Genomic DNA, 27,550 nt, shown 5'->3' with positions numbered 1-27,550 from the left:
GTCCTGGGATTACCTATTTTACACTCTGGAACGGTATGGATTCGGCAAGAATTTTCTCACAGTACTCCATGCTATATACAGCAGACCAATAGCCAGATTGTCGGTCAAGGGATACATCTCAGATTATCTCTCCATTCATAGAGGCACTCGGCAGGACTGCCCATTATCCCCTCTTCTATTTGTTTTAGCCTTAGAGCCTCTGGCCATTAAACTGAGGAATAACCCAGACGTTATGGGTATCCCATGTGGCGCTAGGGTATATAAGTGAACTTTATTTGTGAATGATCTTTTAATGCTCCTAACGTCTCCAGCCACCTCCATACCTAACCTGTACAGTGACCTATCAGATTTCACAGCAATTTCAGGTTTAAAGGTCAATCATAACAAATCCCTGGCCCTTATCTTAGCTTTGGACGACTCCACAGTTCACTCCTTACAACAAAGCTTCCCTTTCAAATGGCAAGTGGACACACTTCCTTACCTAGGAATTAATTTAAACCCCTCTATTGATACCCTCTATCAAAAGAACTACCCTCCCCATATAAGAAAATGCAGGAGGATCTCTCCAAATGGGCCCTCCATCCCCCCTCTCGGTTCGGTAGGTTTTACTCAGTGAAAATGATTATTTGCCTAGAATCCTGTATTTGTTTTGGACTCTGCCAATAATGATAAACATGTCTGACTTACATATCTTTTAACAGAAGTTATTAAAATTCATATGGGGAAATAAGAGACCCAGAGTGAACATACGTACACTTTTTGCTCCAAAATTGAAGGGAGGATTGGGAATCCTGGACCTCACTTAATATTTTTACTTGGCTCAATTAGTCCCATTGATACGCTATCATTCTAAACACATCCACCCCGTTAGAATCATCCCTTGTCCCTAACATTCCAATTAGCCATATGATATGGCTGAAAGCCAGAGATAGACCTGGAATTTTGTGTCCCACATTATCTTTTTTACTTAGCGAGTAAGCATGGTTTTAAATCTCCCCATACTCCATTAGCCCCCTTATTGGGCAACCCTGTGTTTCCCCCCGGGTCTCACCCATTCTGCTATTGAATGGTGGACACTAAAGGTTTTCTTCATCTGGCGGGCTTCTGCGATCATAGGGGCCCAATATCTAAGACAGTATTTCAGGAGCAGAATCACCTTCCCACTAAGGAGCTAGATCATTTCTTTTAAATAACCCAGGTGGTGATTTACTCCCTAATTCCTGAAATTTACATAACTTCTCAATACTCTTAGGCGTACCAGTGACTTGTCTTCATCAACTTCAATGGAACATGTCTGTAGAACTCTAGATAAGCATACTGATCATATATCTAGGATATATACTATTTTACATGAAGACCCCACCAAATTACCTTACATGGAAATATGGGAACGAGACCTGGGGGAAGTATTGGAGGCAGCGGAGTGGCATAAATTGGCACAGCTTAACTCTAAAAATGATGTCAATACATAATTTATAGAGGCTAATTATAAGGTCTTCCTATGGTGGTATATGGTACCATCCCGTGTGGCGACCTTTGTTCAGGGGGCCTCCTCCATTTGTTTCCACGGTTGCGGACAGGAGGGATTGGTTCTCCACATATGGTGGACCTGTAGCAAAGTTAAATGATTTTGGATCCGCACCTATAACTTTATATATTCACGCACTCAGGTGAATCTTATCAAGTCTCCACAACAGTTCCTTTTAGGAAAATCGGTGGAGGGAATACCTGGTTATGTGAGATGTCTGATTTCATTTATATTTACTGCGGCCAGAATATCCATTGCGCACTCTTGGAGATCCCCCACGGTTCCCTTTGACCTCCTGAAGGCCAAGCTGACCTGGATAATGATAAGTGAACATCTGGCCACTATCCTTCATGATAGGACGGCATATTTTGAGAAAACTTGAGACCCCTGGATGAAATATCTCTCAGCACTCTCCTAGACTGGACTGTGGGTGGTGTGTGGGACCCATAGAGGGTCCAAACCCTATATCCCACCCTTAGCTTTTCGCCCCTATTTCCCCACAGCCTCCTCTCTTCTTTTTTTTTCTTTTTCTCGCTCTCCAACAACTCCCCCTTTCCATTTCTTTTATTCCTTCCTTCTAAAAATTCATTTTTTCTTCTTGTTCCTTCTTTGTTTCTTTTTTTTGGATATGGTTAGCTTAAGGTTATAGGGGGCTCCTCCCTCCTTGTCTGAGGAGTGTTGGAGGGAGCACGATAAGCTACACGGGCTGCAACTGTCTCTGAAACTAGGTCTGACAAAAGTTCTCATTAGTTTTTTTCATCTCCTATTCATTTATTTTTTTTTTTTTTTTTGTTAATATCTTTTATTACATTTTATTTCAGTACAAATTAAAACAGTACACAATTTATCATAACATAAACAGTCCTATTTCTAAACCCTCTCTCCTTCCCACCCCATAATCACCCATCAATCTATTTCTACACCTATCTACTAAACACCTATGGTCAGTCTACATGTTTACCACTTTACAGTTATTCAGTTTAAATCTCTAAATCCACCTACTTGGTATCCATTATCTTAAGATATTTTTCTGATGATTTAAAAGCATATCACCTACTCCATTATTTTATAAATTTTCCCATTTTATCTTCATCCATGTGGTATAACTCCTCCATCATATTTATATATTCAGTCCTCCTCATCCAATCTCTCATTGTTGCTGGATCTGGAACCTGACAGAATTTAGGAATTAATCCTTTTGCAGCACTAATTAAATGATATATTAAAATATTTTATGTTGTTTTATTGACAACTCAGTCCCATAAAACAAACAAACCCACGGATCCTTTTGGACAGTTATCCCCACAATCTCCTATATATATTGAATTACCTCTTGCCAAAACCCCTGAATCTTTATACAGTCCCACCAAATGTGAGTCATAGTCCCTCTTTCCCCACAACCTCTCCAACATAGTGGCAACATTTCTTCTCTCTATTTATGTGCAACACAAGGTGTACAGTACCACCTAACTAAACACTTATAGTTAATTTCTACTGTGTTTATATTTACCACTCTGTGCATCAACTTATACATTTTATTTTTCTGTTGTTCATTCATTTTTGTACCCAGCTCTCTTTCCGACCTTTCTAAGAATAACGGAGGTTCAGGCCCCGCCCATTCAATAAGAATCTTATATATTCTGGAAATTATGTTTATAGGCGGGCCCGGACTCAACATTTTGCAAAAGGGAGCATATCCTCTGACACCCTCAATGGTTGGGGAAGTGCTGAAACAAAATGACCCAACTGATAATATCTAAATTCATCCAGTGTGTAAAAAAATCTTTTTACTCCTTAATTCCTGAAATTTACATAACTTTCCCTTATTTTTATTGCATTTTTATTTCTAAACCATTTCCCTGAAATGTGATCATTCTCTGGTGGGAAAAGGGAAAAAAAATCCATATCCACCAGGGGTATCAATAATGAATTAGCCCATATAAACCTCAACATTATTTTTCTTATTATCTTGAAAAAAGATCCTGGCAAATATATGGGGAGCATTTGGAACTTGTAACGGAACCGGACCCCGACTGCACTATGGTATTTTTGTTAGACTCTCGCTTCCCCGTCCGAACACAGATCCACGGACACCACCGCTGGCCATACGAGACTAGACAAGACCAGTCTTGAAATAAATCAGAAAATAGACTCTTTTATTTTAACACAGATATATAAAAATATATACATTCAGGGAAACAATTCCCTCCTCCCTGCATGATGTCACAGGGCGGGGCAATCCACATCTAGCAACAAGAGACATCAGCAGACACCCCATCAAGGGGGAAGGGCTGCCGGAAACACCCCCCCCCAACAAGCCAATACACAAACACATCCCATAATAGTTCATTAAACAATGAACAACCCCCACCTATACATGTCTAGACAATATCATGACATATCACCCTGCACCCCTAACAGGCACAGGGTGACTTACACATAAGAGGGATATGGGGAGCTGAGACAGGGGTCTCCCCACCTCTCTAAAGTGAGCTGTGTTCCATGGGCCCCCCACCCAAAGTCACTCCCGTCACATATCTCCCCTTTCAGCAGGAGACTAATGCAGGAGTAAACCCCAGATGGGTGGACTCGAAGTTAGTCTGTACTTCCAGTCCCCCAATGCCAGCACCCACACAGTTCCCCAAACAAATGGTTCCAAACAAAGCATTACTCACCCAGCCAACCTCTGCCTCTCTCATAGAACATACCCGCAACTGTGGAGAAGTACGGACTGGTTCTTCTCCCTGAAGTCCACTCAGCCACTGGAGAGAAGGCAGGGTGGCTGGGCCAACTCCATCATGCTGTTGGGGATCTGGGACTACTGCCCAGCATCCCTGGGGTATCCAGGTGGTGACTGTAGTCTCATCCACTTTGACTTGATGGACATCCCCCAATGTGTGCAAAGTAAGACTGACATCCTCCTGTCCCAATGCCAGACCCTTTTCTGGGGTTGTGTCAGTGGAGACCGACATCCCATCCATAGACATCAGCTCAAGCTGAGGTGCCAATTGCATCCTCTTCCTGTAGCTCCTGCGGTGCTGATTGTTGTGGGCAGAGGTCAACAATGCCATGCCCTGATGCCAGCTCTTCTGCTGGAGGTGCGCCGGCTGGTTCCCCCTGAGCAGAAACGTCAATCAAATCCCCAGTCTCTGGAACTGGTGTCTGGGGATAGGGGTTCACCATCTCCTGTCTGTGGAACCCAGAAGATGTTACCAGTGCTGGGCAGAGTTCAGATAATGGTTGGCCCTGTTGCCAGCTCTTCTGATGGAGGCTTATCAGGTTGTTTTTCCTCAGCAGAGAAGTCTATCAAATCTCCATTCTCTGGAATTTCCACTGCCGACTCTTGGGCATGCTGCTGAACATGTTTTAGCAGTTGCCTGTATACCCTTTCCAGATGCTGTTCTTTCATCAGCAGGTATTCCAGATCTGATTCAAGCTCTGAGACCCTTGTGAGACTGAACATAGCCTCTCTGGCTTCTCGCAGGTCCTCAAGGGTAGGTTCTCCTTCATTGCCAAGCACAAAATGATCTTTAAGGCTCTCCCACAGCAATCCAGGGCCACCAAAGTCATATCTCTCTGGAGAGTATTCTGTTGTCACCCCTAAATATTTTTGCTCTGCGTACCACTGCAGAGCCCGATATCGGTTGTCCAGCTCTATCTCCTGCTGGACCAGCCTGTCCAATTCAGTCACCCATTGCTCCTGGAGTCGCTAGACATTTTCCCACCATACATATTTTCATTAAACTTATATCAGGCACTGCACAGATATAACGGGAACATTTTCCTGCTGCTGACCATGGTAACTCACCACTACTGCCCATGTCTGGTTCACCAGTTCTTACTTTGCAAACTTTCTTCTGACTTTCTTGACTCCATGTCCCATGTATGGTATCTTTTTGTGGGGGGACCACGGCGGGAGTTTGATATCTCTACCAGAGAAAACGGGTCTGCGGTGCTCTCATGGGTGCCTCTTTTCCTCTTTAACAGGTAACAGTCTCTCTCAGACTCTTTTCCAGATCAGCTTTTCCCCGAGGATCCTCTTCAGAGATAAGTGACAGGTGCAGTGAGTACTCACATAGCTTCCCATAAGACACTCCACACTGCCCACCTTCGCAGCTCTCAGCCTCGTCTCACCACCTATCTCCCACTTCTTTGACAGATCCAGCTCGGTCCGGCAGTATTCCCCAGCCGCCGGCAACCCGGGCACTTCACTCACCCGGACCGTCGGTATACAGCTTCCAGATTCTCCTCTCCCGAACCGGGAAAGATCTATTGCTGGGTGAGTGTAAGGCTTCCCATAGCAGCATTCATGCTGCGGGCATCCGGAGCGCCTTCTCTGAAACCACTCAGAGCTCCATACTCAGGCCCCTCTCCCCAAGCCTCCTCTACATTTATTGTTTTGACCTTGTACATTCAAGTCTCAATGGGACCCCATTTTGCTATCAATGACTGATGATTGTCACTGCTTGTTGCCTTTTGTACGTTATTTGTTCCAACCTAGACAGGCTACAGTTTGTTGAGAAATGTATCTATAATTTGATTGGGCTGTTCTGTTACACCTTTTTCTTAGAATAAGATGAATAAAACACTATTGGAAAAAGAAACTGTTATGTAGAATATTTGTGTTGCTGGAAAAGTGCCAGTTGTATTGCCAATCTGTGAAGGTTAAAACCCTGGGACCAGGACTGGTTGAAAGCAAGGGGTGCTTGAAAGTAATAGAACAGGGTTATTGCAGTGTCTGTGCTTTTAATTGTTAAACTCCTGAACTGTTGAGAAGTTTTGTCGGCACTACGTGAATTCAGTACAGCCTCTCTGGTGCAGAGAATAAGCGCTGACATCGTAATAATTAGTGCTTTGCCTAACAGCTGTTTTGCTTCAAGATGGGTATAGTCCTAAGCCTCTGTGTAAAGTGTTAAGTGATATTGCTAAGAGAGAGAGAGAGACAAGAACATCCTGATTTGTCTAGGTTTAACTTGTAAGGAATATGTGATAAGGGTATCGCCATGGGATGATTATTATGTGGTCGCTTTCATAGAGAATATAGCCAAGTGGTCCCTGGGTATGAAAAGCAGTAGCTCCTTTCCTAGAGATGGGTCTAATGATAAGTTTCATATGGACATGAAAAGGGGCCTGTGTTTGGGAGATAAGGATGCTTTTCCATGGTTTTCAGGGGACTCTGAATGGGATATGAAGTATGTGAAAGCGGCAGGTCTTCACTGGCTGAAATATGCGTCTGGTTATACCAGAGCCCAATAATCTAAATCTCTATTCTTTAGCCCCACCATCTGCCCTGCCAAGTTATACACAAGTATATCGGGCTTTGCCTAAAATAGAGGATGATGATTTCCTCAGACCTCTGATTCCAGATAGTACAGAAAGGGGGGAAGAGGGAGAGGCAGAGGCAGAGGGAGGAAGGGGAAGAGGAGGATAGCACCCATTGTCCCAGGTGTGCCCTCATTGATTACCTCCATTTCACATAATACATGGTGTTATACTGTGATCAGTTTAAGCAATGCTTTTTTTCCGTCCCAGTTGATGAAGAGACACAACTACTGCTAAGTTTCACTTGAGCCGGCAAACAGCTAACCTGGGCCAGATTGCCCCAAGGCTACGTGGATTCTCTGGCTGTATATTCCATGGCCCTCCGAGAATCCTTAAAGGGTTGGACACCCTGCCTCCCATGGTTCCATATTGCTCCAGTACATGGATGACTTACTACTCTGTTCATTCAACAGGAAGACTTCTAGGCAGGCCAGTAGTTTTCTGTTATACTTTCTGGGTACAGAGGGACACAAAGTGGCAAGGCACAAGGTATAATATTATCAAACTACAGTCGATTACTTGGATTTCACTCTGTCACAAGGCACCAGAATGGTGAGCCAGTTAAGGATTCATTCCATTATGGGTCTGCCCCGCCCAAAAACTAAAAAGGAAATGTTCTCCTTCCTTGGTATGCACAGTGATGTAACTATTGTTGCCAATGGATACCTGAATGCTCCCATTATGACAACATACTCAGGCAGCACACTAAAACTGAGGCTCCAGACCTCATTAAAGTGGGAACAAGAATCCACCAATGCCTACCAAACCTTGAAGTCCTCACTAGTTTCCTTTCCTGTTCTGGGGTTAGCAAATTACAGTGTTCATTTTCATGTGTATACTCATGACAACTGTAAATCATGGCGGCTGGGGTCGCTCAGGATCATAGAGGACACAAGTAGTACAAAGTCCAGTGCAAAGCATGCCAGCATGTCAGAGCCCTGGCGGTGGAGGACTCAATGGAGGACTGTGGGACATAAAACCATCCTTCACACTACCCATCATGTACTGCATGTCCTTAAGAATCTTACTACGTAGCACATGACAGCACAAAGGGAAAGTGGTTATGAACTAATTTTGACATCAACTGCTAATTTGGAAATAAAATATGCAGGTTCAAACTCGGGTCCCTTAGCTATGATAAATTGTTTGTTAGGGATTATGGTGGTTTATGTAAGGATCTATTCTCTTTATGAAGGGCGGTGTCCCTTTCCCTTAGATGAAATATTACAGTGCCTCCAGCTGTTAAAATACGGCAAATATTTAGTGAACCAATAATTTGGACACCTTGATAATTTGATCACCACTTATTATTATACCTTGAATCCTTTTAGCCAGTATGATTTCGTACCATACACACAAAATTTGCCTTATAATAGATAAATATAAAAATTTATTTATGTACAAAAATTATATATATATTAACACAAACGCAAAAGACTGGTGATGAATGAATACTGGTACACACGATCAAAGATATATTATACCAATATTATACACGATATAATGTTTCTAAATAATGAAAAATAATATAACGATTTTTCTAGATGATAATGATTATTAAAAATTAAATTTAGTAATAACTAATAATTTAGAGTATCTCAGAGGTTATTTTCTCACATCCCGTGGCCATAGGAATGGGAGAAGATATTCCCTGATAAATTATACTCTAATTTAATATTTAATAATTTATGAAATATGAAAAATTTGTAATATGACACCAACAATATCTAACAGTAATACAGGATCTCTCTATATATATGTGAACACCCAATGCAGTTGTTATCACTCTAAGGTAATTCTTATCACTCTAAACAACAGAGGAAATATACAATACAAAATTAAATGGACAGTCTCACCACACCCAGATCTGGACTATGACACCTCCCAGTGGATTCAGCTGGCAATGGAACACCTTCAGAATGATGGCCACAGGGACAAGTGAGATATGTAGTATAGTAGAGATTTAGAGGTTTAGAAGTTTAGGAGAAAGTTTTTAAAAGTTTGAAAGGATGAAAGAGTGGATATCCAGCAGAGATAGATTTCAGCCTCCTCAGTCAGTTTTCAGTCAGGTTCTTTTTTTCAGTGAGCTTTTTCTTCCAGGTTTTTTTTTTTTAGGTTTTTTTTTAAATGAGGTGCATGGCTTTTTATACCATCTAAACTATTGTTCTAAGAGACCCTCCCACCAGGCTTTTTGATTGGCCGGTCGAGAAATGTATGTACCTAAGCTATCTCTCACCTGTCCACTAGGTGGCAGTCAGAGCTCATAGAACAATTTGAGTATTTATGATGACTCACACCTCGGGTGGAATTCAAGGTGATTTCAGGTATTAAATACATGTCTCATCCAAATATATATTTGATTATACCTATAATGTTCTGGATGAGACTATAGAAAATATATGTATATTCAGTTATTCATTTCCCTGAGATACAAACTTGTGTGAAAGCATTTGTTTTCTGATACAACATACAACTGATGCTAATTCACCATATATCTTTCTTTTCATCATTTCAATACTCAAGTTAGTGATATACAATCCTTATTGCTGAATGTATTTTTGTTTCAGAAAGAGTAGGAATAATGTATTTTGCTGTTAATGTTTCTGGGGTAAAAATATAAGTTCTAAACTTTAACTTTTAGTCTTAAGACTGACACAGGAAACGGTTATTTGCGTCCATTGTAACAAACCAGATAGTAAACAATCAGTTGTCCTGGTCGTTTGAAAAGACTGTTAGTTCATCATTCTCTCCAAGGTTTGTTTATTCTTCTCAGAATTTAATCTAGTCTCATATATTGTTCACTTGTTGTGACTCAATGTTTGAAGGTCCAAGGTCTAATTTGACTGTCTGTTTAACTTTTGTAGATGTATTCAACTCAACCCCAATATACAAACAGTATTTGTTGACATATCACATTTTAGCTAGTCTCATAGTCTCCAATTTAAACCTTAAAATTGTCGGTCTTAAACTACCTGTGGATAGTCAAACAGTCTATTGTCTCTGGGAAAAGTTCCCTTCACCCTTCATGTAAATACATGTCTTCACTAGAGGGTCCTTTGAATCTCAATCAAGAAAATTTAACTCTTAACAGGTGGCTAGGCTGGTCTGCTGCTGAAATAAAGTTATGTTTTTATCAATAACTTCAAAAGGCACTACAAATCCCCCTTTTTGGGGGTACAGGCACGTATAGATGGGTGTCTGTATCGCAAACCATGAGTGGGACTTTTGACTAGGGTGACCGTTCGTCTTCTCATATGGGGTGAATGAAAATAAAGAATTTTTTAATAGAAAAATGGCAGCGGTAATGCTGGTTTGGTCCTCAACTTGACTCGGCGTTCTCAGACGGACACTTCTGATGACGATTCTGGTCTTGCGATGAGGCCGGCCTGGCACATCCACCTCGGGGTCCATGGGGTCCTCCGCACGACAGGTCTCTTAGACGGTCTCCTAGGCGGGTCTTTTCCTCTGGACTGGCCCTTGGTGGTCTGGGACATCAGGTTATCGTCTCCGGATCGATCTCTGGCATCTGGTCTTCCCCACAGGACATCATAGCTTCCTCCTAGGGTCTGGTCATCGACACCTCCGATCGCCGGTCTGGTCATCGTCTGGGCCTTCGTTCTAACATTATTAAAAATAAACAGTTTAAGTATTGGATATATACAATTATGTTACTGGATCCTGTAAGGCAAAAATTGAATGATAATGTTCAAAGGAAATTTAATAATGATCTCAATATCTCCAGATAGGAACTGGGGGGTTAGTCTTCCAACAACTGCAATTGAGACTTCGGATGGCAAGCACGTAATTGATTGATGTGCACCCATCTATCACTGATTTCACCATACCGGGGAATATGTAATTTGTATGCGACCGGAGAGATTTTATCAATGATAGAGAACGGACCTTTCCAAGATGGAAGGAATTTCCGTTCCTTGATCTGGTCTCTTGCAAAGTTGTATAGATAGACCTTGTCACCAATCTCATATTTCTTCTTAGAGGTTTTGAGATCATAGTATGTCTTAGCACTAGCTGCAGCTCTTTCCAAATTTCGCTGGGCAAAAGCAAAAGCATATTGCAAATGTTTATGTAAATCCTCTATATATTGGTCTGTGGTGGTGGCATTGATCAAATTTTGATCTGTAGTGCGATACAATAAGTGCTGGGGCAGTACCATCTGTCTACCTGTCATCAGTTCAAAGGATGACATTTTTGTAACTGTATTCGGAGTAGCCCTCAACGCCATCAGGACCAGCGGAAGTTTTACATCCCAGTCTTTGCCTGTTTCCTTAACAAATTTCTTAAGGACATTAACGATGGTCTGATTGTATCGTTCTACTCCACCACTAGAGGCTGGCCGATAGGCGATATGCAATTTCCTTTTAACCCCCAAAATTTTCCACAATTTGGCCATCACTTCGCTAGTGAAGTGCGATCCTCTATCAGACTCTATCCTCTGTGGGAGACCAAAACGTGAAAAGACATGATTTATTAATAATGCAGCACATGTCTCGGAGCTGTTATTCGGTGCTGGTATACATTCGACATACTTGGTGAATAAACATGTAACTGTTAACATATACCGATTTTCTCGTGAAAATTTTGTTACGGGCCCAATAAAATCCATTTGAAGGTCTGACCAAGGCATACAGATCCCCCTTTTCTGGAGAGGTGCTCTATGAGTTGGTTTGGTAGGTTGAAATTGGGGACATATTAGGCAACCTTGGCAGTACTCCTTCACATCACGTAACATATGAGGCCAGTAGGCATAATCCCGCAGGATCTCATACGTGATTTTCTCTCCACGATGCCCGGAAGTAGGAGCATCATGGGCATGCTGTAGCATTAAACCTCTAAATTTAAGTGGGACGACCCATTGTTGTACGCCACCCTTTGAGGTTCGTATCAACAATCCCTGATACAAAGTGAATTGGGATTTGGATTTCATTAATATACGTAAATCCTCCTTCCCACTACATACTTCCTTATTGATGGGATTTTGGTTGGGATCTTCTATATGACTATAAAACAAGCCAATTGTTGGGTCTTCTTTTTGGGCAGTAATTAAATCCTCACTAGGAGAATCGTGACTCCACTGTAATACATTTGGATCTCCAGCTGTTTTGGCCTGTTGCCTGGTGATAGCCTCAACCTGTACGGTCCCTAAAAGATGATCCACGTCTAACAATTCACCGGTGATTGCCCCTTCCTTGGCTAGAGAATCGGCCAGATCGTTCCCTTCTTTCTCGGCACCTAGAAACTTGGAGTGGCCTTTGGTCTTTTTGAAGTGAAGGGTGATATCATTGGACCTTACCAGTTCATCGATGTGACAAAAGAGCTTACCATGTTTCACGGGTTTGTGATTACTCTTGGTCATGTTATTTCGCTTCCACCTAGGGAAATATTCCACAAAACTATTCCTGACATAATTGGAATCGGTTATGATGGCACATTCTTTAATGTTGAACTCTATAGCTGTTAGGAATGGACTGGCCAGCAATGGTGGGACTCACCTGCCTTTTGATCTGCAGTACCAGGGCTGGCCAGCGGGTGCTCCCAGCAATCAGAGACTCAACCTTTCAGCCAGCTAACACCTGGAACTGATGATACTGGGGTATTTAAGGGATGGCCAGACTTGCAGACTCTGCCTTGGTGTTGTGTTTGTCCTGGGCCCTGTATCTGTCCTGCATCCTGTTTCTGTTCCTTTGCTGACCCTGATCTGAACTGCTGCTGACTTCTCCTGCTCTGATCCTGGCTTGTGACCCTGACCACCCCTCTGTCTGACCCTCTGTACCTCGCTGCTTGCTACCTGCTGAACCTGGCCTGTGACCCCGACCATTCTCTGCTTGCTCCCCCCGTACCTACCTGCCCAATTGATATTGACCCGGCCTGCCTGACGACGCTTGCTTGTATGTACTGTTATCTGTGGGTGGTTGGTTTGGTTTGTTTGCACTGTATTATGTTTAGTATTGCCCTGCGTTTATGTTTGTATGGTTAGTGTTAATAAATTATATTGTTTATCACATTTCTGAAGTCTGCGTTTCCCTGCATCAGTCACACATCTCTGGTCATACCTGGGAGCCCTGACATTACACCAAGGCCAATCCTGACCAGAAGTGGCTGCACAGGGAAGCCATCTTGGCTTGTTGATGGGAAGGATGGATCTTGATGAGGTTGAGTATTTATATCTGCTAGTGTTTGATGACAGGGAGTATGCTTATCAAACTCTGAAGGAGTATACCCGGGATGAATTGCTAGAATGTATACGGCTCGCTCATGTTCTAGTAGATCAGGGCACAGTGTTCTCTGAGGTGCAGCCATTGATTGAGGTTTGTGCAGAGTTGGTTTCATCTGGTTCCCCCGAATGCAGGGATGAATTTTTGCCACCATTTAGTGCAGACCAGGTAGAGTCCCTGGTGTGGTTATTAGAGGATGATGTGGGTTACCTTTTGGAGCGTTACTCTACATGTTCACCACAGACACTAAGAGATTGTATCAACGCAGTGCAGTCATTGACCAGACAGACTTTGTGTAAGCTCAGCTTTGTTCAACCCCTACTGCAGACATGGACAGATTTGTTGCACCCAGCCTCAGTCAGCTTACAAAGACCCAGTCCTGCTTCTAACTCTACTCCTGTATTCCCACCAGCTCCTCCTGCCCTGCTATCTACCGCATGTCAGTACCCTGTTCCCACTCGCTGCACCTATCCTGCCTTTAACCCTGTAAAAGAGCCCTCTGTAGCAACTGCTCCCTCTCCTGTTCCATCCTCCAGTTTTTCTCTGTCTCCAGCTGCTCCATTCGTTTGCAGACCTGCGTTTACTTGCAGTGCTCCAGTAGTTAAAACCAGAAAAAAGCGAAAATTCTTTCCAACCAATACCATCCTGCCAGTATCCAAACCGGTGAGCCTGCCTTCCGTGACTCGGCCTGTAGCCTCTACTCAGCCTGAAGCCTCTACTCGGCCTGATGCCTCTCTTCAGCCTGAAGCCTCTCCTCAGCCTGAAGCCTCTCCTCAGCCTGAAGCCTCTCCTCAGCCTGATGCCTGCATTCAGCCTGATGCCGCTACTCAGCATGATGAACTGATCCAGCCCGACGATCCTATTAGGCCAGTTGACTCGATGCCCGCTGTTGATCCAGATGATCCGGTACCTGATCCAGTGCCCGCTGTCGTGCCAATTGACTCAGAGCCCGCTGTCATATCTGGTGACCCGGTGCCCACTGCCTTGCCAGATGACGCGGTGCCCGCTGACAAGCCAAATGACCTGATGCCTGGTGACCCAGTGCCCGCTGTCATACCTGGTGACCCGATGCCCGCTGTCGAGCCAGACAATCCGGTACCTGATGCCCCGGTGCTCACTGTCGTACCAGTTGACTCGGAGCACACTGCCTTGCCAGATGATGCGGTGCCCGCGGTCGAGCCAAATGACCTGATGCCTGGTGACCCGATGCCCGCTGTCCGGTCAGACGATCCAATGTCTGACCCAGTGCCCGCGGTCATACCAGTTGACTCGGAGCCCACTGCCTTGCCAGATGACGCGGTGCCCGCTGTCGAGCCAAATGACCTGATGCCTGGTGACCCGATGCCCGCTGTCCAGCCAGACCATACAATGTCTGACCCAGTGCCTGCGGTCATACCAGTTGACTCGGAGCCCACTGTCGTGCCTGGTGACTCGGTGCCCGCCGCTCCGCCTGGGGGCCCGAGACCTGTTGCTCTGCTTGGGGGTCCAGCGCCCGCCGCTCCGCCTGGGGATCCGGCGCCCGCCGCCCCGCCTGGGGGCCCGAGACCTGTCGCTCCGCCTGAGGGCCCGAGACCTGTCGCTCCATCTGGGGGTCCGGCGCCCGCCGCTCCGCCTGAGGGCCCGAGACCTGTCGCTCCACCTGGGGGTCCGGCGCCCGCCGCTCCGCCTGAGGGCCCGAGACCTGTCGCTCCATCTGGGGGTCCGGCGCCCGCCGCTCCGCCTGAGGGCCCGAGACCTGTCGCTCCTCCTGGGGGTCCGGCGCCCGCCGCTCCGCCTATGGGCCCGAGACCTGTCGCTCCGCCTGGGGGTCCGGCGCCCGCCGCTCCGCCTGAGGGCCCGAGACCTGTCGCTCCACCTGGGGGTCCGGCGCCCGCCGCTCCGCCTGAGGGCCCGAGACCTGTCGCTCCACCTGGGGGTCCGGCGCCCGCCGCTCCGCCTGAGGGCCCGAGACCTGTCGCTCCACCTGGGGGTCCGGCGCCCGCCGCTCCGCCTGAGGGCCCGAGACCTGTCGCTCCTCCTGGGGGTCCGGCGCCCGCCGCTCCGCCTATGGGCCCGAGACCTGTCGCTCCACCTGGGGGTCCGGCGCCCGCCGCTCCGCCTGAGGGCCCGAGACCTGTCGCTCCACCTGGGGGTCCGGCGCCCGCCGCTCCGCCTGAGGGCCCGAGACCTGTCGCTCCACCTGGGGGTCCGGCGCCCGCCGCTCCGCCTGAGGGCCCGAGACCTGTCGCTCCTCCTGGGGGTCCGGCGCCCGCCGCTCCGCCTGAGGGCCCGAGACCTGTCGCTCCGCCTGGGGGTCCGGCGCCCGCCGCCCCGCCTGGGGGCACGATGCCTGTCGCCCCGCCTGGGGGCACGATGCCTGTCGCCCCGCCTGGGGGCACGGTGCCTGTCGCCCCGCCTGGGGGCACGGTGCCTGTCGCCCCGCCAGGGGGCCCGGAGCCTGCCGCCCCGCCCGGGGGCCCGGTGCCTGCCGCCCCGCCCGGGGGCCCGGTGCCTGCCGCCCCGCCCGGGGGCCCGGTGCCTGCCGCCCCGCCCGGGGGCCCGGTGCCTGCCGCTCCGCCCGGGGGCCCGGTGCCTGCCGCTCCGCCCGGGGGCCCGGTGCCTGCCGCTCCGCCCGGGGGCCCGGTGCCTGTCGCCCCGCCCGGGGGCCCGGTGCCTGCTGCTCCGCCTGGTAATCCGATGTGCCTCTGCCCGGAGTCCTGCCCGATGTGCCTCTGCCCGGAGTCCTGCCCGATGTGCCTCTGCCCGGAGTCCTGCCTGATGTGCCTCTGCCCGATGTGCCTCTGCCCGGAGTCCTGCCCGATGTGCCTCTGCCCGGTGTGCCTCTGCCCGGAGTCCTGCCCGATGTGCCTCTGCCCGGAGTCCTGCCCGATGTGCCTCTGCCCGGAGTCCTGCCCGATGTGCCTCTGCCCGGTGTGCCTCTGCCCGGAGTGCCTCTGCTCGATGTGCCGCTGCCCGGAGTCCAGCCCGGTGTGCCGCTGCCCGGAGTCCTGCCCGGTGTGCCAGTCTTTGCTATCCCGCCAGTTGCCAGACCCGGGCGGTGGAACATTTTGCCCAGCTAGGACTGTTTGGAGCGTCCTGAGGCCGCTCCTTGAGGGGGGGGTACTGTTAGGAATGGACTGGCCAGCAATGGTGGGACTCACCTGCCTTTTGATCTGCAGTACCAGGGCTGGCCAGCGGGTGCTCCCAGCAATCAGAGACTCAACCTTTCAGCCAGCTAACACCTGGAACTGATGATACTGGGGTATTTAAGGGATGGCCAGACTTGCAGACTCTGCCTTGGTGTTGTGTTTGTCCTGGGCCCTGTATCTGTCCTGCATCCTGTTTCTGTTCCTTTGCTGACCCTGATCTGAACTGCTGCTGACTTCTCCTGCTCTGATCCTGGCTTGTGACCCTGACCACCCCTCTGTCTGACCCTCTGTACCTCGCTGCTTGCTACCTGCTGAACCTGGCCTGTGACCCCGACCATTCTCTGCTTGCTCCCCCCGTACCTACCTGCCCAATTGATATTGACCCGGCCTGCCTGACGACGCTTGCTTGTATGTACTGTTATCTGTGGGTGGTTGGTTTGGTTTGTTTGCACTGTATTATGTTTAGTATTGCCCTGCGTTTATGTTTGTATGGTTAGTGTTAATAAATTATATTGTTTATCACATTTCTGAAGTCTGCGTTTCCCTGCATCAGTCACACATCTCTGGTCATACCTGGGAGCCCTGACAATAGCCATCTCAACTGCTCTAAGGATTGCAGTAAGTTCAGCAACCTGACTGCTTTTTGGTCCACGTTTGTATCCCACAGAAATTGGGGTGACACCTTGGGTCCAAACGATTCCAATACCTGCCACTAGTTGGAGCTGTTCCCCATCCTTGTGATGAAAAGCACAACCATCTACATATACACACGGCAGCTGTTTACAGTATTTTTCATCATAAACCTTGTAGGGAGAGAACAGTTGTTCTTCCAGAAAGTCAGTGTCCGGGCCTCCATAGCAGGCGTAGTTGCGGAACAATCATGGAGCTCAGCTAGGCCCTGGGCTACTGGACTTTCCTTGTTCTGTTTATAACGAATTTCAAGAGGCCACCCTTGCAAAGACAAAGTCCAAGCAGTGATGCGGCTATTAGACACATTTCCTCCCCTGATACGTTCACTCTTTAAATACTGTAAAGGCTGGTGTGCCGTTTCAACAATGATTCTCTCTCCTTGAATGTAACTGCGGAAATTCTGTAATGCCCACACGGTGGACAATAGAGCTTTTTCACAGTCACTGAATTTTACCTCTACCGGGGACAAAGTTTTACTGGCATAGGCAATCACCTTACTGAAACAAGATGATATATCTTGTTTCTGGTAAAGAACGGAACTCATACTTACCTGCGTAAACCCTGTCTCTAGATAGAAGTTTTTACCCCCTTCAGGATATCCTAGACACGGCGCTTGTGTGAGACGTTCCTTTAACTCCTTCATGGCGTCTTCCTGTTTATTACCCCACGACCATTCGACATCCTTCTTCAGTAGGTGAAGCAGTGGCTTGCTTATCTCGGCGTAATTATCAATAAATTTACGCGAGTAGTTTACCATACCTAGGAATGATCTCAATTCTTTAAGGTTAGTAGGGATTTTACAGTTTAGAACCGCCTCTACCTTCTTCTTTTGTGGGTTCAAACCTTCAGCAGTAACTTCATGGCCTAGGAAGTTTACCTTTGTCCGACACCACTGGGCTTTTTGTAAGGATAGTTTAACTCCTGCTGCTTTTAATTGGCCCAAAACATGTCGAAGTTCTGTAATATGCTTGGCCATATCAGTACTTTTGATCAGGATATCGTCCACATATGCCAACGTCCCCCTTTCGAAGGCGTCTGGCATGGCCTTGTGCATGAACACAGCAAATTCATGTCCGGAATTTTTGAATCCGAAAGGCATTCGCACCCAACAATACTGTCGATTTCCAAAACTGAAAGCCAGTTTGTATTGGTCTTCCTCACTCACCTTGATGGTCCAATACCCCTGTGCACAATCCAAGGCTGTAAAAACTTGGGATCCTTGGAGCTGGGCGAGACATTGGTCTATGTATGGGACAGGCCATCCTGACATGTACACACGTTTGTTCAGCTGACGGAGGTCAGCGCACAACCGCCATTGTCCATTGGGTTTTAAAATACCCAGGATCGGGTGGTTATAGGAGCTGTGGATGGGCCTAATTATACCCCTTTCATGTAACTTCCTGATAATCTCAGCTAGAGATTCATAGGAAGCTAATGGTAACCTATACTGTCTTACGAATACTGGTGGGGCATCTGGATCTGTTTGGATCCTGGCGATGTGTAGGTCAGTAGTCCCACAATCGTAAGAATCCTTGGCAAAGATCTCTTGGAATTCAAGGAGAAGCTCTCGGAGCAATTGTCGGTCGAGATCATTGGAACACGCATCAGCGAGGACTACCATCTCTTCAACTAACTCCTTGAATCCAGGAAAGCTTTCCGGCTGTCCTATCTCATATGCCTCTTCAAGTTTTGTGGTGAGGTCATTGGGCATGTGATGTGTGTGTGTGTTCTCCTGCCATCCAGGTTCTTTGGGGTACTCTTGTTCTTTGGGTGATCAAAGACAATTGATGTCTCTTCGATTCGACAGGTACCATCTTTAGAATCGAATGGATAAATGGACTCTACGGTGAAAATACCCTCTGGTAATGAATGGAATGTTTGTTCAATTAAGTGTTCCTCCGACAAATATTCATCGGGGATGAGTCCAATCACCTGGTTAGTGACCCCAAAGGTGTAATATTCAGTCTCTACCGCTAGACCAATAAGGGTCTCTTTGGGTAAGACGATGTCCTGATTGGACAGATTATGTATGTAAATGTACATCGGGAACTGATGTGTGTTGACTAGGGGCGTGTGTGTAATGTTCAGTCCTTCCCCCTGCATTTTATGGGAGAGGCATACTAATGCATCTGACCCCTTCAGTCTATGTCCCTTTTTAACTTGGATGGGGAGTATGAAATTATTTATGCCCTTAGGAATTGTAATCTTCTGGGCTACCTGGACTTCAACAGCATAAGGCATCTGTTACTGGGATTTTAAGGCTAAGTCCAGATTTTGGTACTTCTCGGGGTCCCCCTTTAGTCGACTCCATAAACAGTCATTAATTAGGTCGACTTGCATTGCAAAGCGATGTAATACATCATTGCCAAAATAAATTTTAGTCTGGGGATTATCCAAGACTAGGAACACATGGGTGGCTGTTTTGTTTCCTACAGTGACGTTTAAGAGACACCTAGCTATTGAATTGTAATCATCAGAGTCATCGATGGAGTCTGAAATCCAATGACGCTGAGGTGTGGAGAAACGGATCATTTCCATTTCGGTCAGATGTTCTATCAGCCCATGGCTTACAAAGCTGTGTTCCTGTCTCAAATCTAGTTTGGCATATTTTGACCTATTAAGACCATTTATCCGGATGGGGATAAACAAGTCGCTGTTAACCCTTTCAATACCTGTCAAGAATTGGGTGTGATCTCCCCCTTTTCTTGGTTTATCCTCCTGATGAAAAGATATCGTAAGGATGTCATCTTGGAGGGAAATATCTTTTATTTTATCTTGGGGAATTCTAAAAATGTGATCCTCATCTCTTCTTATAGGGTTATGGTCATCAGGTTTGATAACCGTTACATCAGGAAGTTGACTATTCCTGAAATGGATTTCTAATGATCCAGGCCTTTCTTCCACCAGGTGGCAGTGTTTTCGGGAATGGGGAGTCTTATGTTTCCCATATTTAATCGGGGTATTTACCTGTGACCACAGTACTTGGTTCACACAGTCAACTATTGTGTTCAGCCTTTTTAGAAAGTCCATCCCAATGATCACGTGGTGCTGGGATATGCTGGCAATGATGATGGGGTGTCTCAGTTCCTTGTTACCCAGTTTAATTTTTAGCCAGGCGGTACCTGTGACTTGTAAAGGGTCTCCACCTACACCAATCAATGAGCTGTCAAAGCTTTTAAGTCTTGGCTTAGTGGGCATGACATTCGCCACTTTCTCAAAATGTTCCTGTGACATAATGGTTGCTTGGGATCCAGTGTCTATTAGGCCGACAATAGAAAGATCACTGGCATCCTGCACCTGCACTGTGGCATAATATCTCCCATCAGATTCAGTCAGCTCACACATGAAATTAGCGTGGTTGAAGATCTGTGGGCCCTTCAATGACATATGACTGGCTCTTATCTCACCGCATGTGGTGGACACATCACCCTTATCCTCCCTGGTGGGATTCTTGGACTGTTTAAAGACAGAAGCACAACTAGAAGTTGGTGCTCCGTCTGGCTTGTCAATCCCAACGACTTCCGATGCCGCGACTATATTAGGGGAAATAGATGGACACTGAAAAACAGGAGAAGAATTAATAAACAACAACTGGTCCCCCTTTGCCTGAGAACTATATTCTCCATTAGTAGGCGTGTCAGGGACGGGACACACATCTCCTGTCATTTGACTCAGCGTTCTCCCATGTTGGTTTAAGGCTTGGTTGCCTGTTAATTCGGTGACCCTTGGTTGGTCACAGGAGCTGCTCCTAAAAAAGGATTGGATGTATTGTTAATGACAAGCCGGTCCATTTGTTCAGCCATTCTGCTGATCTGTGCCTCTATTTGCTCATTATGCTTAGAGGAGTTATTCTGTTGATTCTCCCTTTTCCTGTACTTACGTTTGTATTTTGGACGGGACTGGTAATGAGACTCAGAGTCAGAACTACTGCTCCGGTCCCGACGCCATTTTTCTCTCTGAGGTTTCGGGTTCTCCCTGTCATTAAGGGGAGCCTGGGGTACTGTATCCACCCTTTGAGCTTGAGGGTGTTCCTGGTGTGGAGGGAATCTTTGGAAGTCAGAGTTCTTATTAAAATTGGGATTCTTATTGTAATTATGGTTCCCATTGAAATTGGGGTTCCCATAAAAATTCCCATGTTGGTCTTGGCGAGGATAATAGAACATCCGAGGATACCATTGACCCCTTTGATTCTCATCACTATACTGGCCCTTTCCATACTTTTTATTCTTTTCACTTCCACTACCGTAGTTCCCTTGCTTTTGTCTATCCTTCCTCACCCACTGCTTTTGGGGTGCAAAGCTATGGACCTCCTTCACTTGCTGGGTTTGAGGTACAAATCTAGGGGAACCATTGGTTTTACCCCCACGGACTACTTCCGCATATGATTTCTTCTCCGCCTGCAAATTTGGATTTGGAGGGGAAACGGTAGTGGCTGCTACTATCTTGGGACTATTCTTGGGTTCTCTTTTTATCCCGCCCTCACTGGACTGTTGGATTGAGAACAAATAGTCACTCTCTCTCACCAACCAATCAAGAGAGCATCCCTTTCTGTAATCCTGAGCAAGTCCCAATTTTATGTAAGCAGGTAATGCTTCATAAAATAAGGTCTTGAATTCTGGCTGGTCAGGATTGGGATCCTTTTCAGCCAGGAAATAGGCATTTCTGAGGACAGCCAGAAATTCTGCAGGGCTTTGGTGAGGACCACACTTCAAATTGTAGGCCGCAGCCTTGGCAGAGGTTACAGTTTTATAAGGCCCAAATTCCATGTGGCACTTATGTTTAACCTCTCTCCAGGACTGATTGGAATAGGTCCTCAAGGTATCAAAGAATTGCCAGTATTTTTCTTCAAATATCCATGGCAGCAATTCTATTTTGGTGTGGTCATCTCTAATGCCCAGAATTTCTAACGTCTGTTCATATGTTTTCATGTGTTCGGTGATCTCGAGGGACCCTTTCTTAGTAAACATAGGAACAGTGTCCTTCAGGAACTTAATGACTTTTGGGGTGTCATATCTTCTGAATGACCCCTGGGATTTCCCTTCTTGCCTATATGAAACCTCACACTTTTCTTCTGAGCGCTCTGGAGTGTATCTTGGGAGCCTAGGGGGCGACCTATATTCTGTCTCTGCTTCACTATCAGGTACTTCACTGTGATACGGGTATCCCCGCTCATCAGCCTCCTGCTTGACTGGGTTGGTCCGGTTTTGGACCTCCGCATTTATTTGGGCCGTTAACCTCACAATCTGCTCCTCCAGAGTTTTCTGCTCAGATCTTACCAACGCAAGTTCTGACTGGTCATGCTTATCCCCTGGGTGAACTTTAATTTCAACAGGAGATAACCTTTCTGATCTGAAGTACTCCATTTCTCTTTTTAAATCCAGATATCTCTTTTTAACTTGTTTTAATTCCTGACAACTCTCCTCATACAGGTCTTGAGCACATTGAAAGTCTCTGACCAATCTAGTTTGATACTCCTTGGATTCGTCTAAACGAATACCGGCATGACCAAGCTTCCCTTTCAAAGACTCAATGTCCTGATTTCTGCTTTCCAAAAGGAGGCGGGCTTCTGACAACTCTTCCCTTAAAGTTATGGTTTGCTGGGCAGCTCCATTGCTCATAAACCATAACATAGGCCAGGCTTCTCTGTCATGGCTTTTATTACTTTCTGTTCTAGCAAATGCTACTAAAAAACTCAACAACCCGACCCTTTTGGTTGAACAGGTCCTCCAAGGTGCTCATAGCAGCCTTTTTCTCTTCATCCACAAATTCATTATTGTTATCCCCCAAACCTAATCTCTGGCGGAGATAATCTATTACTGCACATTCTGCATACCTCTGCCAAGTACCGCAGGCTTTTCGGGCTGGCCTGGGAGTTTCCTCCTCAATATCTTGGGCCGCCAAATTTTCCTCGCTATACTTGAAAGAGGTGGATCCGTGATTACTGGATGCCATTTTGATACAAAATATATGTTTGACAAAGTGTACAAATATACAATCACCAGTGCGTTTTGTATTATGGTACGATTTCTATGGATCTCAGCAGTGCCTCCAAATTTATCCTGTGGTGGTTTATGTAGGGATCTATTCTCTTTATGAAGGGCGGTGTCCCTTTCCCTTAGATGAAATATTACAGTGCCTCCAGCCGTTAAAATACGGCAAATATTTAGTGAACCAATAATTTGGACACCTTGATAATTTGATCACCACTTATTATTATACCTTGAATCCTTTTAGCCAGTATGATTTCGTACCATACACACAAAATTTGCCTTATAATAGATAAATATAAAAATTTATTTATGTACAAAAATTATATATATATTAACACAAAACGCAAAAGACTGGTGATGAATGAATACTGGTACACACGATCAAAGATATATTATACCAATATTATACACGATATAATGTTTCTAAATAATGAAAAATAATATAACAATTTTTCTAGATGACAATGATTATTATAAATTAAATTTAGTAATAACTAATAATTTAGAGTATCTCAGAGGTTATTTTCTCACATCCCGTGGCCATAGGAATGGGAGAAGATATTCCCTGATAAATTATACTCTAATTTAATATTTAATAATTTATGAAATATGAAAAATTTGTAATATGACACCAACAATATCTAACAGTAATACAGGATCTCTCTATATATATGTGAACACCCAATGCAGTTGTTATCACTCTAAGGTAATTCTTATCACTCTAAACAACAGAGGAAATATACAATACAAAATTAAATGGACAGTCTCACCACACCCAGATCTGGACTATGACACCTCCCAGTGGATTCAGCTGGCAATGGAACGCCTTCAGAATGATGGCCACAGGGACAAGTGAGATATGTAGTATAGTAGAGATTCAGAGGTTTAGAAGTTTAGGAGAAAGTTTTTAAAAGTTTGAAAGGATGAAAGAGTGGATATCCAGCAGAGATAGATTTCAGCCTCCTCAGTCAGTTTTCAGTCAGGTTCTTTTTTTCAGTGAGCTTTTTCTTCCAGGTTCTTTTTTTTTAGGTTTTCTTTTAAATGAGGTGCATGGCTTTTTATACCATCTAAACTATTGTTCTAAGAGACCCTCCCACCAGGCTTTTTGATTGGCCGGTCGAGAAATGTATGTACCTAAGCTATCTCTCACCTGTCCACTAGGTGGCAGTCAGAGCTCATAGAACAATTTGAGTATTTATGATGACTCACACCTCGGGTGGAATTCAAGGTGATTTCAGGTATTAAATATACGTCTCATCCAAATATATATTTGATTATACCTATAATGTTCTGGATGAGACTATAGAAAATATATGTATATTCAGTTATTCATTTCCCTGAGATACAAACTTGTTTGAAAGCATTAGTTTTCTGATACAACATACAACTGATGCTAATTCACCATATATCTTTCTTTTCATCATTTCAATACTCAAGTTAGTGATATACAATCCTTATTGCTGAATGTATTTTTGTTTCAGAAAGAGTAGGAATAATGTATTTTCCTGTTAATGTTTCTGGGGTAAAATATAAGTTCTAAACTTTAACTTTTAGTCTTAAGACTGACACAGGAAACGGTTATTTGCGTCCATTGTAACAAACCAGATAGTAAACAATCAGTTGTCCTGGTCATTTGAAAAGACTGTTTGAAAAGACTGTTAGTTCATCATTCTCTCCAAGGTTTGTTTATTCTTCTCAGACTTTAATCTAGTCTCATATATTGTTCACTTGTTGTGACTCAATGTTTGAAGGTCCAAGGTCTCATTTGACTGTCTGTTTAACTCTTGTAGATGTATTCAACTCAACCCCAATATACAAACAGTATTTGTTGACATATCACATTTTAGCTAGTCTCATAGTCTCCAATTTAAACCTTAAAATTGTCGGTCTTAAACTACCTGTGGATAGTCAAACAGTCTATTGTCTCTGGGAAAAGTTCCCTTCACCCATTATTTACATGTCTTCACTAGAGGGTCCTTTGAATCTCAATCAAGAAAATTTAACTCTTAACAGGTGGCTAGGCTGGTCTGCTGCTGAAATAAAGTTATGTTTTGATCAATAACTTCAAAAGGCACTACAGGATAAAGGGTGAAATTGATAATCAACCTGAGGAACATGAGTGTGTCCAGGTAATACATTAGGACACTACTCCCAGAATATACATGCAACAAACCCCCATTCCGGAGACTCTGGATATATTTGTAAATGCTTCTTGTTCCAAGACTTTCAGATGATACCTTTTTACCAGGGCATGCAGTGGTTCAGTTACCTGATATTGTTCATGAGGCACTACCCCTCCCTCATAACTAAGCACAAGCAGCAGAGTTGATAACCTTAACCAGTGCTTGTAAACATTGAGAATCAGGATGTAAATGTTTAAAACAGATTCTAGGTATGCTTTCGGGGTTGTTTATGACTTATGGCAGAGACAGGGATTCACTACTGCAGATGGAAAAGGAATATCACATGCCAACCTAATAAATAATTTTTTAGACGCCATTCATAAACCCAGGTCCGTAGTGGTAATCAAATATAAGGCACACACATCTTTTTTTTGATTTTGTAGTCAAAGGCAATGCACTTGCTGACTGCACTGTTAAGAGTGCACCTTACAGCAACAACTTTTACAAAACTCACAAATGTCTATGGCCATTTTAGACCCACCTATGCTACTAGAACATTCTCCTCTTAAAGAACTGCAATATACAGCAACTGAGGAGGATGTAAAATATTAGCAACAAAAATGGTTGACATTAGATGCAAAGGGGCTGATTTACTAAAAATAAGGTGAAGCAATAGAAGTTAGATACCAAACTTCACCTAATTGAAACAATTAAGACCTTGATGTGGTGAACAGAAAAACGTCTTCAGGAAGGAAAATGTCTATTAGTAAATGTGGAATTGGAATAGTCAGGTTTACAAAATATATATAAAGAAAATGCAGCGCTGTGTGATGTTACTATATTGCAGGCAGATATAAATAATAAATGAAACCAAAGCAAATGAATAAATCAATAAATAAATCAATAAATAAATAAATCACAGTCCAGTAATGGTGCTCGCTGATTCCCAGTGCAAAAGTTAGAAATGCGCACTAACCAGAAACGTATTAATAATACGCATGTGTATATGATATCATGAAGAATCCCCTCTCTTTTCTGGTCTGGTAATGGGCAGGAGCTGAAGATAGTAGAGATGAAGCGCCCTCGTGTGGCGAAATGGAGGTCCAGCAGGTCACAGAAATCCTTACAGAAGTGTGTGAAGTGGAAAATTTCTCCTCTCAAAGGCTGGTGCAGGGATCAATCTGGGTCCGCAGAAGCTGAAAAGGCTCATCGCAGAAGACACAGGAAAGAACCCATAGTGTAGTAGGTTGATGAAAATGATTTTATTCAAGAAAAACAGGAGTGTTCAGGAAAAACTCACAATGGTGCCAGGTTTAATCAAATGACTGACCCTTTAAGATTAAAGATGGCCACCGGGCCTCCACGTGGCACCGGCGGCGTAGTGTCAATGGCGTCCTGGGCTCCACCTGATGCGTTTCGTGCGCACGCACTTCTTCAGAGGTAGAGCTGAGGATCACCATGACCAGATCACTGTCTATATATATATAGTGTCTGGCACATGCACACTAGTGCAGCGCCATCTTGCCGGAGTCGGAATGTCTGCAAAAATCTACTGCACATGTGCGGCACCATTTTACCATGGGTTTTTTCCTACAATCAGACAAAGAATGTCAGGGGAGGTGACAGGTCCCCGATCTTGTATGTAGGTGACAAAAGGGATACACAAGGTGCCAAAACCGTTACATTAGCATAATAAACAAGAGATAATACCTCGGCAAGGGTGTATATCCCATTCCTACTGTGCAGAAAGAGAGGGGAATAAAGAGAATGCACAGTAAGTAGTGTGTGTGTAGACCAATATATACAGAAATAAATTGCATATATTAAATGTATAAAATGTCAACGGTTATTCTGTCTATGGCACCTAACATACATAGAAGGATTAAAATTGGAAGTGATTAAATAAAAAATATTATATATGCGAAAAATTTATTAATATATGTGTAAAAAACTCATGGTCAAAAGGCATAAAAAACATAAACTTTCTCACACATATTTACATATCCTACATGATATAATAATCAGGAAAAAATAAAAATTATAATAAGAAATTTTTTAAAAACATAAACGTATGTGAAATAAACGCATGTGGTATAAATATACATGCATTATTTTAATCAAAAGCCCTAGACATATATATAATGAATAATTTGTCCTGCATAATTTCCCCTAGTATAATTAAACAATAATAAGACTTTTTTATAAACATAAACGCATGTTAAAAAAACGCATGTGAAATAAATACACATGCGTTTTTTTAAAAAAACCATGAACATCTGTATAATAAATAATTAATTCTTGCCTAGCAACACTAGCGTTGCTGGTTCAAATCCCAACCATGGCACTAAAAGGCGAGGAGATTGCATGTTCTGCCTGTGTGGGTTTCCTCACATGCTGGTATTTGTTTTGGCTCCTGTCTAAATTGTCCCTATTATATGAATGTGAGGGACTTTACATTGTACACTGCTTGTAGGCAGGGCCCGATGTGACTGTAAAGTGCTGTGTAAAATGACAGCGCTATATAAGTACCTGAACT

At 44.7% G+C, this 27,550-nt stretch overlaps 1 protein-coding gene across 1 annotated transcript in view; it reads left to right on the top strand.

Annotated features, from left to right (window-relative positions):
* The window catches only part of LOC149441655 (uncharacterized), a 76,054-nt gene that overhangs the window by 29,219 nt on the left and 19,285 nt on the right, over positions 1-27,550 (top strand). The gene's annotated exons all lie outside the window — the stretch shown is intronic.

The sequence above is a fragment of the Staurois parvus genome, unplaced genomic scaffold, assembly GCF_062004578.1.
Source record: "Staurois parvus isolate SC_StPar_1 unplaced genomic scaffold, SC_StPar_1.0 ptg000961l, whole genome shotgun sequence".
NCBI lineage: Eukaryota > Metazoa > Chordata > Amphibia > Anura > Ranidae > Staurois > Staurois parvus.
Note: the sequence above shows the minus strand (reverse complement) of the source record. Positions and strands in the feature narration are given on the sequence as shown.